The following is a 17,970-nucleotide window of genomic DNA, read 5'->3' on the forward strand; positions in this document are numbered from 1 at the left end:
TACATTCTGATGCCCAAAGCGCACCTCTGTTGCATTTTGGACATAGGGTTTTTGGTCTTGTTCTCCCACCATGTTTTCTCACTCTATCTTTATGCCAACATTGAGATTTCAAATCCTTTGATTTTTATCACACTGAAAGCATTGATGAGTCTCTCTGGAAGTCTTTTGCCAAATGTAACCCTATCTTCCCATTTCAGATCTTGGGAAGTCTGCATCATACCCTGGATATAAAAGGTATTTGCACCCACTGTGACATAGTGCCTTATGATCTCCTCAAAAGGAGCATCTTTGTGTAGTCCTAGTACAATTCTTCTACAAACCTCATTAGCATTTTCCTTAGCAAGTTTTCTTTTCATAATTTCTGTAACTACATTTTCTCCAATATTTTATATTGCAGTTTGTAGTTGCAGACATCCCACGAAACCAGCAAAGGGTTCATTTGGACCTTGTGATATTTTTTCTGAAGGCTTCCCCTCTATCTTGTCTTCCTTGGAGGGGGCCCCATGGTTTGATAACAGCATATCCTGTCAAAGGTTAATTAATCTTCTCTAAAGTGTCTGCATAAGGACCTAAACCTGTTAGTTGATCAAAGGTGACTAATATTAACTCCAGGTTACCTATGTCATTGGGCTTGTGTTCTACAGAGTTTCTAGAGAAAGCCACAACGAGTTTTATCTGAGTTCTAAATATGCCTTTGCTATACATTTCCCATCATTAGGGCCTATAATTTCAAAAGCCAAATTCTCTAATAATATCTTAACATAAGATGATGTAGACCCATAAAGAGTGAAAGCCTTTTAAAGATTTTTGATAATTTCCAGATTAAAAAGGAGTGTATCTTTTCCTTTCTTGACTTGGAGTGAAACTCTTCAATCACAGCATATGCTTCTATTCTCAAATCACATGTATCCTGTCCTTCCTCTTTAGCTTTAACTAATGTCTTTGTAAATTGTGTTATAGTGGGTGGACAAACCTGCTGCAAGGGTGGTGCTGATGATGTCACTATCCATCCCTCTCCTCCTCTTCCCTCCACCCAAGAAGGTAAAATTAAGGGAGAATGGTGAGGAGACAGGGAATGCCCTAAGGGCACCTGCATGGGTGTAACTATGAAAGTGAGAAGCATCACACTTTCCTTTCTTGTTCAATTTCCCATGCTTTCATCTGCTTTGTCATTACCATTCCCCTCCTTCTCTTTCTCTTCTCACTTCCTTGTCTGGCTATCCACATTTTTTTTTTCCTTTTTTTTTTTAGAACTTGTGGGATTCTTTAAAGCCAATTGTATTAAATTGTACATAAGGAATGTTTCCTCAGGATTTGATTTATTTATAATGTCATTCTTTATGCCTAGGTCATGAACTCATTTTTACCTTATCTTCATGTATGGTGTTAAGAGTGGGTCAATGCCTAGTTTCTGCCATACTAATTTCCAATTTTCCCAGCAATTTTTGTCAAACAATGAGTTCTTATCCCAAAAGCTGGGGTCTTTGGGTTTGTTAAACACTAGATTATTGAAGTTATTGGCTGTTTTGTCCTTTGAACATAACCTCTTACACTGATCAACTAGTCTATTTCTTAGCCAATACCACATGGTTTTGGTAAGTGCTGCTTTATAATATAATTTAAGATCTGGTACAGCTAGGCCACCTTCATTTGATTTTTTTTTTTCATTAATTTCTTTGAAATTCTTGACCTTTTGTTTTTCCATATGAACTTTGTTGTTATTTTTTCTAGGTCATTAAAATAGTTTTTTGAGAGTCTGATTGGTAGTGCTAAATAAATAGATTACTTTAGATAGTATTGTCATTTTCATTATATCTGCTCTCCCTATCCAAGAGTATTTAATATTTTTCCAGTTGAGTAGATCTGACTTTATTTTGTTGAAAGTGTTTTGCAGTATTCATATAGTTCCTGAGTTTCCCTGGGCAGATAGATTCCCAAATATTTTATATTACCAGTGGTTACTTTTAATGGAATTTCTATTTGTAACTCTAACTGATGGGTTTTATTAGTGATATATAAGAATGCTTATGATTTCTGTGGGTTTATTTTGTATCCTGCAACTTTAGTTTTAGTATATTCTACTGTTTTCTAACATGGGAGGATAGTGATAATCAGAATTTTTTTCCCAATTGGAAATAATTTCAGAATTTTTTGTTATTCAGATAGCACAGAATTAAATTCAAATAAATAGATGAAAACATGAACTACAAGTCTAACAATGGGGAAATAAATTTAGATGTGAAATAACACTGGATGCTCCTATGTTTTTTCATGTAACCTTAGTTAAAAGTTGCTCCACTTCCTTGCAGAGGATCTTAGCCTCTTATCAATGTTATGCCTGTTTTGTGTAGGTTTCTTTCGAATTAAGCAACAAGGTCCTTATTTCCCACCTAGGCAATGGACAGGCAATGCATGAGTCCAGGTACAAGAAAGATTTTATTTATGACACTACAGGAAAAAAAAAAAACAAAAAACAAAAAAACTAAAACTAAAACAAGAAGCCAAAATAAACTAACCAGTCCATGACAAAATAAATAAACATAAAGCATTTAACTGCCTAAAACTCAATTGCTGAATAAGTTCTCCCTGATCAATTCATATCTTCTTAATCAAAGTAACTCCTCACAGTATTATATCCATGTGGCTAAATTCAGATCACCTGAACCTTCATTTTATTGCCTTTAATCCCTGCCCTAGAGGATATTTTTCTTTCTTTTCCAGTTTAAATGCTTTTAAAAAAATTTTACTCAGAAGAACAGTGACTGACTTGAATTTAAAAGCTCTTGATTTCTTACAAAATTAGTACTTGGGAATTCATGAACTCTGAAATAAACATGAGGTAATCTCCCAGCTTAGAAACCTCTTTTCTTAGGATCATTAGTCTCTTATATGTGTTCACAAAAGGAATCAGTCAGTCAGTCAACAAGCACTTATTAAACTCTCTACCACATGTCAGGGACTAGTTAAGCAATGGAAATGTACAAAGAAAGGCAAAAACACAGTATGTGTGATTAAAGAACCTACAGTTTAATGACACAGAAAGACAGAAGGCAACTAGGAAAAAGATGTCTGGGACCTTCCTTTTCAGACTCACCTAGACAAAGATCATGTTTCTTCTGCAAGTTGTTATTTTCTGTTCATCAGTGGAGTATTGGAGAGGGAAGCAAGGGTTTTTTATATCCCCATCTAGAAGCTTAATATTGTGAAAGCATGTAGAGAAAATAGGAGTAGTTCATCTTGCTTATGTAGATCATAGTGGAGCCATCCTGCTGAGCCTTAGCAAAGACATCATTAGTCAGCTACAATTCAGCACAATCAAAGGAACTCATTTTGTACTCTAAAGAAGGGGATATGGTGTTATGTGTGACACTATCAGAGATGCCCTTCTAGCAAAATAGTACTACCTATAATTTCACCAAGTTACCTGGTGGAAGGTATATAAGATTGATCAAGGATCCTCTTGTTCCTTCATTGCAATCAAAACACTGTCTTTGGAAGACACCAGCTCTCTTTCCTGGGTCCAGACATATATAGGAATCACCCCATCCTAGTAAGAGGCTCCTGTTGCCATACCCATATAATACATACTTTTGCAATATACATATACACATGTATATTAAACATGTTGTTGCATTAAAATTAGTTATAAATGCATGTAACATTACATTATTACATTGATATTTGCAGTTGCATAATATACAATATCTAATATGTTATATTTTCACATATAATTTTATTGAATTAATAGTCATATTAATATTACTCATATTAATCATATTAAAGCAATATAATCATGTGTTATATATATATATATATATATATATATATATATATACATTTATATATTATGCTCTTTTGTGTTTTAGGTTCAATCCTGCTACAGACATTTTAAATTAACACTGTTTTCAATACAAAAATGTATAACTTAGACACATAAATATACAAAGTGACATTCCATTCTAATCCACTACTAATTAAGTTCTTATCACCACTCTGTAATTTCCCCATGCCAAAACAATTTACTTTAACATTTACATGAGTATAAATAAGATAAAGTCAAAATATAAATTGGGATTAACATTCTAGTACAACAGTTATTTAATCTTCTACTAGAACCATTTTAACCACTCCATTTCAAAATTTAAAGAGCGATCTCATCATCAAAGTATTTTTTAAAACTTTCTAAATAAAAAGGGCACTTCTATTAGATAGATCAGAATCTTATAATTTTAGGGATAGGGAAGACAAAAATTTTAAATAAACTGTATATTTTTTTCTTAAGCTCTTTTTCAACCTTAATCTAGTTTCAATAGAAAGATTGTTTTCTCTTGACAAACCTTCCTAAGTTCACAAATCAGAAACAGTCCATGTTAACTGGTAAAAATCTTTAGATTTATTGAACTACACAAGGCAAAACAAAATATTTTATTATTTTGTTGTTGGCAATAACAAAAATACTAGTGGTTTTTACAAAGGAAAATAAACAAAGTCATTGTTGGAATACCTTATTCTTTTAAAATATGATATAACAAAATTTAATATCTTACACCCTGCTTCCTTTCCATTAGGACAGGAAAATTGAGTCAGAAAAAACCTTGAAGCTTTGAATACTTTACACACTATTGTGCCATAACTCCAGGTGCATTATCTCAATCCTTGCTGTGATAATTCCCCATCCTTTTGAGTATTGCCCCTCACCTCACTATCTCCTGCCCTTGACCTTCTTATCTTGCCAACTATCCTGTCAGAATTAAGTTATTTATTTATTTTATTTAATAGCCTTTTATTTGCAGGTTATATGTATGGGTAACTTTACAGCACTGACAATTGCCAACCCTCTTGTTCCAATTTTTCCCCTCCTTCCCCCCACCCACTCCCCCAGATGGCAGGATGACCAGTAGATGTTAAATATATTAAAATATAAATTAGCTACACAATAAGTATACACGACCAAACCATTATTTTGTTGTACAAAAAGAATTGGACTCTGAAATATTGTACAATTTGCCTGTGAAGGAAATCCAAATCAGGTGGGCAAAAATATAGGGATTGGGAATTAAATGTAATGGTTTTTAGTCATCTCCCAGAGTTCTTTCACTGGGCATAGCTGGTTCAGTTCATTACTGCTCCATTGGAAATGATTTGGGTGATCTCATTGCTGAGGATGGCCAAGTCCATCAGAATTGGTCATCATATAGTATTGGTGTTGAAGTATATAATGATCTCTTGACCCTGCTTGTCAGAATTAAGTTAAGATCCTTTCCTGGAATTATGACTTGTCCATAATCCCAGTGTCCTTTCCTCTCCCCCTCCCCCCCATTATCTGCCTTTGTTAAATACTAGTTAGCAAAAACCCTATATAAGCTTCCTGCCCCAGTTCCTCAGGGCTAAATGATTTTGAACAGGAGTTCCATTCAATCAACTAGTCTAATCTCGGCACTTTAACAGTTTAAAAATTAATCTCTATCTTGCTTCAGTTTCTCTGGCATTACACCCTCAGGCTGGAGTACAGCACTGAGTAATCAATTATCATCAATAAACAAACTCTTATACAAATGGACTTTGATAGTCAGGTGACTATCATTTCAAAGAAGAAATGACCAATTTTACTCTTGTTTACACTCTTATTGCTTTCCTAAAGGATGTGTAGCTTCCATCAAGTCCCAATTAATATATCACCTACAGGGAACCTTTCCTGATTCTGAATTTTACTACCTTCCATCTATTAAACATAGACAGACAGACTATATATATATATATATATATATATATATATATATATATATATATTTGTATATGCATAATATCTGTATATATAGTCACATCAATATATTTATAGCCATATACAATGCATTAAGTTTGGAAATTGTTGTCTCTCTTATAGAATATGAGTACTTTGAGAGCGGGGACTGTCTATATTTTATCTTTCTTTATATACCTAGCTCTTAGCCCAATGTGTCATACACTTTAGGTTCTTAATAAATATTTATTGAGTGACACAAAATTTTCTCATAGTCACATACATCAGAAAATTAACTCTTTGAGGGCAGAGCCAAGATGGCAGAGAGGACTCATTCTTCATTCTGAGCTCCCTTCTGCCCTCATGACTGATTACCAAATTCAGCCTCTGAAATAGTGCTTGTCTGGTAGAATCCACAAATATTGGGAGTACAACAAATTACCAGTGGAAGATAACTTGGAAGATCACCAGAATAGGTCTGTTTTGATCAGGCAGGAGGAGGCCATCACAGGCTGGGAGACACAACAGGGAGGCCAGTACAAGCTGAGCAGTCCAGGAGCGAGATGTGGTCCCCCTGGTGGAGAATTTGAAGGGAGGATTCTAACACAGGTTGACTTCTTTGCTTTGGTTGCAAATCAGTAGAACAGTAGAGAAGTTACACAGATGCCAAAGGCAGAGCATGCCCCCATACTTTAGAGTTTCACAGGACCTGGCTACAACCAACCCACACCAGATAAGACTCAGAAATATCACAGTACAGCTGCACAGCCCCATTCTACAGCTCAGGGCTCTGTCCAGGGCAGTCACACTTCCCAAGCTTGGCTGTTTGTCCCAGGGCACCCACTGTTCCACAACTCAGTCACTCTTCCCAGGGCAGTGGCACTTTTGCAACCTGGCTCTCTTCCCAAGGCAGTCACAGTTGCACACAGGGGCCTCTGCCCAGGACAGTCACACCTCTGCACAACAGGGCTCTTCCCAGAATAGTCATACTTTTTGGACTACTCTTGATAGCACTTTCAGAGAATAACTACTGTCCATTTGTCTCTGTTCTATATAGAAAGCTAGGAACCTCCTTGCCCTGAAAGTAGAGCCCAAGGGCTTTTAAAAATGGGTAAAAAGCAAAGCAAGCTCTAACTATAGATAACTTCTTTACAGAAAGAGAGCAGATTTCCAACCCTGAAAAGACTAATAGCAGACAGTCTCCAGATAAAAACCCCAAAGAGGGATATAACCTGGTCCCCTCACAGAAGACTCTCCTAGAAGAAATTATAAAAAATGTTAAAAGAGAGCTAGGAGAAAAATGGGGAAAGGAAAGAGAAACTATGGAAGAGAGTATGGAAATGACATATAACTTATTAAAAGAAAGATTTGAACAAGAAAAAACTCCCTAAAATGTGAATTGCAAAATTGAAAGAACTTACAAGAAACACAGATTTGTGAATTGGAAAAAGAAAAGAATTCATTAAAAAAAATAGTGAAATGGAAAAAAATTCTACAGAGCAAAATAACTCATTTAAAAATTCAATTGGATGTAAACAAAAAGAAGGAAAAAGTTAATTAAGAAAATAACTCATTAAAAATCAGAACTGAACAATTGGAAATAAATGATTAATTGAGACATCAAGAATCAGTCAAGTAAACCCCCCCAAAAAATGAAAAAAAGTAGGAAAAAGTTAAATATTTACTTGGAAAAATAACAGACCAGGAAAACAGATCTAAGAGAGAAAATCTGTGGATTATTGGACTCCATGAAAACCATGATGAATAAAAAAGCCTCAATACTATTTTTCAGGAAATCATCAAAGATAATTGCCCACATATAATAGATGTAATAGAATGTAATATAAATAATAGAATCAGAAGGTAAAATAGGCATTCATTGAATACCTTCTGAAAAAGACCCCAAAATAAAAACTCCAAGGAATATTTTGGCTAAATTTCAGGACTACCAGACTAAGAAAAAATATTACAAGCAGCCAGAAAAAAAATTCAAATACTGAGGAGGCACAATAAGGATCAATCAGGATCTAGCAGCCTCCACATTAAAGAATCAAAGAGCCTGGAATCTGATATTTTGAAAGGCAAAAGAACTTGGGATGCAGCCAAAAATAAATTTTCTTCCAGGGAAGAAGATGGACATTGAATAAAACAGGTGAATTCCATTTATTCCTAAAGAAAATAAGCAGAGCTAAACAAAAACTTTGACCTCCAAATATAGGACTTAAGAGAAGCATAAAAAGGTAAAAAGAACTCTTGAGAATTGTATTTCTGTTACAGGCATACATAAAGAGTGCGTGTCTAATTTGATTTTAGTGTTGTAATATAAAAATGGCAATTAGAAGTGGAAAGGGGATTGTATAGAAAAATGGAAAAAGAAAATATTAAATATATTTGGTTTGCAGAGAAACTTCTATCACCTCACTAAAAACTGGGAAAAGAAAAAAGGAAAAGAGTAGGGTAAATATAAGGGAATACAGAAAAATAAAGGAAAGGTATAAGAAAGGGAAAGGTACTCAAAAGGGGTGGGAGGGATTCTAAAATGGGATAACTGCATAAGGAAAGTGGTGCCCATAAGTCTAATACTGAGGAGTGGGGTAAAGTGGGAAAGAAAAAGAAAAGCATAATCTGGGGATAATGTGGCAGGAAATACAGAATTAGTAGTTTTAAGCATAAATTTAAATGGGATGAACTCTCCCAAAAAGCAGAGACAGATAGCAGACTGGATAAAAAGCCACAATTCTACAATATGTTGTTGACAGGAAACACATTTAAATCAAGGTGATACATACAGAGTAAAGTTAAAAGGCTGTAGCAGAATCTATTATGCTTCAGGTGAAGTCAAAAAAGTAGGGGCAGCCATATTTATCTCAGATCAAGCAAAAACAAAAATTGATCTAATTAAAAGAGATAAGGAAGGAAAGTATATCTTGATAAAGGGTAGCATAAACAATGAAGCAATATCAATACTAAACATTTATGTACCAAGTGGTATGACATCAAAATTTTTAAAGAAGTTAAGAGGATTTCAAGAAGAAATAGACAGCAAAACAATAATAGTGGGAGATCTCAACCTTACACTCTCAGAATTAGATAAATCAAACCACAAAACAAATAAGAAAGAAATTAAAGAGGTAAATAGAATATTAGAAAAGTGAGGTATGATAAATTTTTGATTAAACTAAATGAATACCAAAAGGAGTTCATTTTCGTCTCAGAATTTCAGGGACCCTATACAAAAACCAACCATATATTAGAACATAAAGACCTCTAAATGAAATGAAGAAAGGCAGAAATAAGAAATGCATGCTTTTCAGATCACGATGCAATAAAAACTATATTCAACAAAGGGCTAAGGGTAAATAGACCAAAAAGTAATTGGAAACTAAATAATCTCATCTTAAAGAATGATTAGGTGAAACAGCAAATCATAGACATAATTAATAATTTCACCCAAGAGAATGACAACAATGAGACAACATACCAAATTTTTTGGGATGCAGCCAAAATGGTAATAAAGGAAAATGTTACATCTCTAGAGGTTTACTTGAAAATAGAGAAAGACATGATCAATGAATTGGGATTACAACTTAAAAAGCTAGAAAAAGACCAAATTAAAAACCACCAATCAAATACTAAATATGAAATTTTTAAATGAAAAAGAGATATTAATAAAATTAAAAGTATAAACACTATTGAATTCATTAATAACACTAAGATTGGTTTTATGCAAAAAAAAAAAAAACCAGCAAAATAGAGAAACCTTTAGTAAATTTGATTAGAAAAAGGAAGGAGGAAAATCAAATTGTTAGTCTTAAAAATGAAAAGGAGAAATTTCCACCAATGAAGAAGAAATTAGAGCAATAATTAGGAGTTCGCTTTGCCCAACTTTTGCCAATAAATTTGATAACTAAGAGAACTAGATAAGTATCTTCAAAAATATAGGCTTCCCAGATTAATAAAGTAGGAAGTAAATTGCTTAAATAATTCCATTTCAGAAAAAAAGAAATAGAACAATCTATTAATCAAATCCCAAAGGAAAAATTTCCACGACCACTGTGAATTATAATATAAATTATATTATATTTGTATAATATAATATAATATTATTATAAACTATTTTAATGACCTAGAAAAAATAACAACAAAATTCATCTGGAAAAACAAAATGTCAAGACTTTCAAGGGAACTAATAAAAAAAAAAATCAAATGAAAATGGCCTAGCTGTAGCAGATCTAAAATTATATTATATATAAAATAAATATATTATTTGGTATTAACTAAGAAATAGACTAATTAATCAGTGGAATAGGTTAGGTTCACAGGAAAAAATAGTCAATAACTATAATAGTGTAATGTTTGAAAAACCCAAAGACCCCAGCTTGTGGGATAAGAATTCACTGTTTGACAAAAACTACTAGGAAAATTGGAAATTAATATGGCAGAAACTAGGCACTGACCCACACTTAATACCATATCAGAGGTCCACAAACTATAACCCATGGGCCAGATGTGGGCACCTGAGGACAATTATCCCCCTCACCAAAGGCTATAAAGTTTCTTTATTTAAAGGCCCACGAAACAAAGTTTTTGTTTTTCCCATATTCCGGCCCTCCAACAGCCTGAGAGACAGTGAACTAGCCCCCTATTTAAAAAGTTTGAGGACTCCTGCTACACCAAGCTAAGGTCAAAATGGATTCATGATCTAAGCATAAAGAATGAGATTATAAATATATTAGAAGAACATAGGATAGTTTACCTCTCAGACCTGTGAAAGAGGAAGGAATTTGTGACCAAAGAAGAACTAGAGTGCATTACTGATCACAAAATAGAAAATTTTGATTATATCAAATTAAAAAGTTTTTGTACAAACAAAACTAAGGCAGACAAGATTAGAAGGGAAGCAATAAACTGGGAAAACATTTTTACAGTCAAAAGGTCTCATAAAGGCCTCATTTCCAAAATATATAGAGAATTGACTCCAATTATAAGAAATCAAGCCATTCTCCAATTGATAAATGGTCAAAAGTTATGAACAGACAATTTTTGCATAAAGAAATGGAAATTATTTCTAGCCATATGAAAAAATGCTCCAAATCATTATTAATCAGAGAGATGCAAAGTAAGACAACTCTAAGATACCACCACTACACACTTCTCAGATTGGCTTGGATGACGGGAAAATATAATGCTGCATGTTGATGGTGATGTGGGACAACCGGGACATGGATATATTGTTGGTGGAAATGGGAATGCATCCAACCATTCTGGAGAGCAATTTGGAACTATGCTCAAAAAGTTATGAAACTGTGCATATCCTTTAATCCAGCAGTGTTCCTAAGCATCTTATATCCCAAAGAGATCTTCAAGAAGGGAAAGGGACCTGTATATACAAAAATGTTTGTGGCAGGCTTTTTTTTTTTTTTTTTGTACTGGCTAGAAACTGGAAGTTGAATGGATGTACATCAGTTGAAGAATGGCTGAATAAGTTGTGGTATATGAATGTTATGAAATATTATTGCTGTGTAAGAAATGACCAACAGGATGATTTTAGAAAATCCTGGACTTACATGAACTGATGCTGAGTGAAATGAGCAGAACCAAGAAATCATTATACACTTAAACAACAATATTATATGATGATCAGTTTGATGTACATGGCTCTCTTCAACACTGAGATGAACCAAATCAGTTCCATTTGTTCAGTATTGAAGAGAACCAGCTACACCCAGTGAAAGAACTATGGGAAATGAGTATGAGTCACAACATAGCATTTTCACTCCTGTTTTTGTATGCTTGCATTTTTTATTTCCTTCTTAGGTTATTTTTACCTTATTTCTAAATCCGATTTTTCATGTGCTCCAAAATAATTGTATGGATATGTATACATATAGTGTGTTTAACATACATTAACACAATTAACATGTATTGGTCTACTTTCCATCTAGAGGAAAGAGTTGGAGGAAGGAGGGGAGAAGTTGGAACAGAAGGTTTTGCAAGGGTCAATGCTGAGAAATTACCCATGGATATATTTTGTAAATAAAAAGAAGAAAAAATAACTTTTTGCATACAGTAATGTATAGCAAAAACTAGATACTGCCAAATTGCTTCTTTGTCTCTTTCTTCCTCTCTTTCTTTCTTTCTTTCTTTCTTTCTTTCTTTCTTTCTTTCTTTCTTTCTCTTCCTTCCTTCCTTTCTTCCTTTCTTCCTTCCTTCCCTCCTTCCTTCCTTTACATTACTCAGCCAAGCACAGCCAGATAACATGGAAGAAACTATAGTATTTTGATTTTAGGATACATTTGTATTATAATGGGAAGAATTTTGAGTAGGAAAAGGAGAAGATTATCTCTAGTTTAAATTTGCTTACTATGTCTGACCTTGGGCAGATGAATTTAATTGTTAGAACTTCAGCTTGTCATCCTCCATAAAGTAAAAACAAGAAGTTAAAAAGAAAAACTTTTTCTTTCATATCATACAATTCATCACAATTATCTATTTTACAATAGTAAATCCTCCAACTTAAACCAATTTAAAGTAGGTATATGTAGCTAATGGTAAATCCTGGGAGAACAAACATAAATTTTTATCATGATGTGAACACAAAGGAGTAAAACAACAACTGCAACTACAACAACACAAACATTTATTAAGTGAACCAGTTCTTCACAGATCAAGGTATTGTTCACTGATATGGCTGAAAAGGGATGGCAGAAGAAAAATCATTGAAAGCAGTCAAATTGCTTTGCTACCTCTGAATCATTCATTTCTCTTGACTTCTAAATTCTGTTTTTTAACTCCAAGATGTTGGTTTTGTCTTCTATTTTCCAGTCTGAAAAGTATGGTTTTAAAATTTCCATTACAATATCTCTATGATAAGTGGAAAGAAACAACAATGCTTGTGTCAGTTGTCATATTTTAAAGAGATCCATATAATGACCAAAAAAACCACTGTTTTTTTCCCCAGACTTCCAAGATATGAATTAAAAGATTTTTATCTTCATTCTACACTCTATCTACCAACCTCCATAACTACCCCCTGCCTAGATGAAAAGTGCATTATAAAAGATCATCAAAAGAAAGGTTATACATAATTTAATTTATCTACTTTAATCCAATCAATGCTCAATTGCTAAAAACATTTTTCCTACATTCTATCTAAAATAGGTCTATAAATGCTCACAAAACCTGAGGGGAAAGTCATATAAAGAACAGTATTCTAAACTAAAATTACAGAATCCTTCTTTCAGTGAAGTTAAAAGCATAGAAAGTAGCTTTAAAACTGCTACTGAAACAGGTAGCGGTAATAAAATGTAGATGATCTATTGACCAGAAAATAAGGATAAACAAGGATTAAGGATAAATAAGGAATGCCATTTTTCAGAACCCAGTGGTTTTTGATGTTATTTTCTACTCATCTTAAGCTGATTCAGAGTAAAAGGAGCAATTTTTACTCCAGAATTCTTAGGTTTTTAAATAGCTATAGCAAAATGAGAGTTGGAATATGGCTTTAATTACAGCAATTTGTATAATTTGACAACTGAAAAAGTCAGTTGTATACTGAAGCTTAAAACATAGAAGTAGAGCCAGGCAGAAGATCCGGCAATGATTCTGCACAGTCTTGCAAATGAACGTTTTTCTCAACTTCTAGAAGATCCAATGAGTTTTAATAAGGCAGAGTAGATACCATATTTCTTCAGTAACTAAAATTAATTTAAAGTAACATTGGAATTTGAATGAATATTTAGATATTTCTATTTCTTTTTAAACTTGACCCTAATCCTATTTGTCTTAAATATTGATCTCTTACATAGATTATTCTTCAGTGTATGTTGATTATTTAATCATGAGTTCTATTTTTAAAGAATATCAAAACTTTCAAGATTATGTTTAAAATTATTAGTTATTCTGAGATACCACTACACACCTGTCACACTGGCTAGAATGACAGGGAAAGATAATGTGGAATGTTGGAGGGGATGTGGGAAAACAGGGACACTAATACATTATTGGTGGAATTGTGAATACATCCAACCATTCTGGAGAGCAATTTGGAAGTTTGTTATGCTCAAAAAGTTATCAAACTGCATACCCTTTGATCCAGCAGTGTTACTACTGGGCTTATATCACAAAGAGATCAAAAAGAAAGAAAAGGGATCTGTATGTGCAAGAATGTTTGTGGCAGCCCTCTTTGTAATGACCAGAAACTGGAAACTGAGTGGATGCCAATCAAATAGAGAATGGCTGAATAAATTGTGGTATATGAATGTTATGGAATATTATTGTTCTATAAGAAATGACCAGCAGGATGATTTCAGAAAGGCCTGGAGAGACTTATATGAACTGATGCTGAGTGAAATGAGAAGGGCCAGGAGATCCTTATATACTTCCACAACAATACTATATAATGATCAATTCTGATGGACCTGGCCATCTTCAGCAATGAGATGAACCAAATCAGTTCCAGTGAAGCAGTAGTGAACTGAACCAGCTACACTCAGCGAAAAAACTCTGGGAGATGACTAAGAACCACTACATTGAATACCCAATCCCTATATTTTTGCCTGCCTGCATTTTGGATTTCCTTCACAGGCTAATTGTACACTATTTCAGAGTCTGATTCCTTTTGTACAGCAAAATAAGTGTTCGGTCATGTGTATTTATTGTGTTTCTAATTTATACTCTAATATATTTAACATCTACTGGTCATCCTGCCATCTAGGAGAGGGGGGGGGGGAAGGAGGGGAAAAATCGGAACAAAAGGTTTGGCAATTGTCATTGTTGTAAAAATTACCCATATGTAACTTGTAAATAAAAAGCTATGAAATAAAAATAAAATAAAATTGTTGGTTATTTTCTTTTTTTTTATTATAATAACTTTTTACTGACAGAACCCATGCCAGGGTAATTTTTTACAACATTATCCCTTGCACTCACTTTCTGTTCCCATTTTTCCCCCTCCACCCCTCCCAGATAAACAGTCCTATATGTGTTAAATATGTCACAGTATATCCTAGATACAACATATGTGTGTGCAGAACCAAACAGTTCTCTTGTTGAACAGGGAGAATTGGATTCAAATGGTAAAAATAATCCGGAAGTAAAACAAAAATGCAAACAGTTTACATTCATTTCCCAGTGTTCTTTTTTGGGTGTAGCTGCTTCTGTTCATCATTGATCAATTGAAATTGAATTAGGTCTCTTTGTCAAAGAAATCAATTTTGATTAGAATACAATCTTCATACATTATCGTTGTTGAAGTATATAATGATCTCCTGGTTCTACTCATTTCACTTAGCATCAGTTCATGTAAGGCTCTCCAAGCCTATCTGTATTCATCCTGCTGGTCATTTATTACAGAAAAATAATATTCCATAACATTCATATACCATAATTTATCCAACCATTCTCCAATTGATAGACATCCATTCATTTTCCAGTTTTTAGCCACTACAAACAGGACTGCCACAAACATTTTGGCACATACAGGTTCCTGTCCCTTCTTTAGTATCTCTTTGGGGTATAATCCGAGTAGTAGCACTGTTGGGTCAAAGGATATGCACAGTTTGATAACTTTTTGGGCACAATTCCAGATTGCTCTCCAGAATAGTTGGATTCATTCACAACTTCACCAACAAGCATCAGTGTCATAGTTTTCCCACATCCCCACCAACCAACATTCATCATCATTATTTTTTCCTGTCATCTTAGCCAATCTGACAGGTGTGTAGTGGTATCTCAGAGTTGTCTTAATTTGCATTTCTCTGATTAATAGTGTTTTGGAACACTCTTTTATATGAGTGGAAATAGTTTCCTTTTCATCATCTGAAAATTGTTCATATCCTTTGACCATTTATCAATTGGAGAATGGCTTGGTTTCTTATAAATTAGAGTCAATTCTCTATATATTTTGGAAATGAGGCTTTTATCAGAACCTTTAACTGAAAATGTTTTCCCAGTTTGTTGCTTCCCTTCTAATCTTGTTTGCATTAGTTTTGTTTGTGTAAAGGCTTTTTAATTTGATGTAATCAAAATTTTCTATTTTGTGATCAGTAATGGTCTCTAGTTCATCTTTGGTCACAAATTTCTTCCTCCTCCACAGGTCTGAGAGATAATCTATACTATGTTCCTCTAACTTATTTATAATCTTGTTCTTTATGCCTAAATCATGGATCCATTTTGATCTTATCTTGGTATACAGTGTTAAGTATGGGTCCATGCCTAATTTCTGCCATACTAATTTCCAGTTATCCCAGCAGTTTTTGTCAAATAATGAATTCTTATCCCAACAGTTAGGATCTTTGGGTTTGTGCTCTACATTGCTATAGTTGACTATTCTGTCTTGTGAACCTAACCTACTCCACTGATCACCTAATCTGCTTTATAATATAGTTTTAGATCAGGTACAGCTAGGCCACCATCAATTGATTTGTTTTTCATTAATTCCCTTGAGATTCTTGACCTTTTATTCTTCCATATGAATTTTGTTGTTATTTTTTCTAGATTATTAAAATATTTTCTTGGAAGTCTGATTGGTAAAGCACTACATAAATAGATTAGTTTAGGGAATATTGTCATCTTCATGCTATTTGCTCGGCCTATCCAAGAGCACTTAATATTTTTCCAATTAATTCAAATCTGACTTTATTTGTGTGGAAAGTTTTTTGTAAATTTGCTCATACAATTCCTGACTTTCCTTTGGCAGAGAGATTCCAAAATATTTTATGCTGTCGACAGTTATTTTGAATGGAATTTCTCTTTGCATCTCTTGCTGTTGGATTTTGTTGGTGATTTATAAAAATGTTGAGGATTTATGGGGATTTATTTTATATCATGCAACTTTGCTATAGTTATGAATTATTTCTAATAGATTTTTAGTAGAATCTCTGGGGTTCTCTAAGTGTACCATCATATCATCTGCAAAGAGTGATAGTTTGTTTTCCTCATTGCCTACTCTAATTCCTTTAATCTCTTTCTTGGCTCTTATTGCTGAGGCTAATGTTTCTAATACAATATTGAATTATAATGGTGATAATGGGCAACCTTGCTTCACTCCAGATCTTACTTGGAAAGATTCCAGTTTTTCCCCATTGCATATGATGCTTACTGATGGGTTTAAATATATTTTCCTGACTATTTTAAGAAAAAAGTCCATTTATTCCTATCCTCTCAAGTATTTTTATTAGTAATGGATGTTGGTTTTATCATATGCTTTTTCTACATCTATTGAGATGATCATATGGTTTTTGTTAGTTTGGTTATTGATATAGTCAATTATGCTAATAGTTTTCCTAATATTGAACCAGCCCTGCATTCCTGATATAAATCCTACTTGGTCATAGTGTATTATCCTGGGGATGATTTTCTATAATCTTTTTGCCAATATCTTATTTAAGATTTTAGCATCAATATTCATTAGGTAGATTGGTCTATAATTTTCTTTCTCAGGTTTCAGCCTACCTGGTTTAGGTATCAGTGTCATGTTTGTGTCGTAAAAGGCGTTTGGTAGGACCAATTCTGATTTTCTTCACTCACTTTATTAATATCTTTTTCTAATTGTCCAATTGAATTGTTTAGTTCTATGGAATTTTTTTTTCCATTTTGCTGATTTTATGTTTTAGAGAGCTATTTTCTGTTTCCAGTTCACTAATTCTATTTTTCAAGGATTTGATTTCTTTATGCACTCTGTCTTTAAATGAGTGGGATCACTTCTCCAGACTCTCTTGCCAAACCTTCCTCTCCTTTTCCCATTTTTCTTCTAGCTTCCTTGTGAGAGCCTTTTTAATTTCTTTTATGAGATTCATCTGTGCTAAGAAACAGATGATCTCCTCCTTTGGGGATTCACCTGGAGACAGTCTGTTTTTAGTCTCCTCAGGGTTTAGAGTCTGCTCTCTGTTCATATAGAAGCTGTCAGTGGTTAAGGTCCTTTTCAGTTTTTTGCTCATTTTGTCAGAGAAGAATCAGAGACAAACTAGCAAAGAAAAAAAGAAAAAAATCCCAAATGGAATCTGCTTTTTTTTGGGGGGGAGGGGCTAGGTGGTGTTACCGAGCTTCCTCTCCAGACTGTGGAAGACAGCAGCGAGGTCCTACCAGGACAGTGATGGCTGTGCTGGGCCTGAGCTCTGAGACTCTGAGAGTGTGCTGAGATGCTGTGGGGGAGGGGTGGCCAGGTCCCTAGAGACTCCAGCTGTTTGGGGTTGTATTCTTCACCCCCGGTGTTTTTAGCTTCTTTGCTG

Source organism: Sarcophilus harrisii, chromosome 1 (assembly GCF_902635505.1).
Source record: "Sarcophilus harrisii chromosome 1, mSarHar1.11, whole genome shotgun sequence".
Lineage (NCBI taxonomy): Eukaryota > Metazoa > Chordata > Mammalia > Dasyuromorphia > Dasyuridae > Sarcophilus > Sarcophilus harrisii.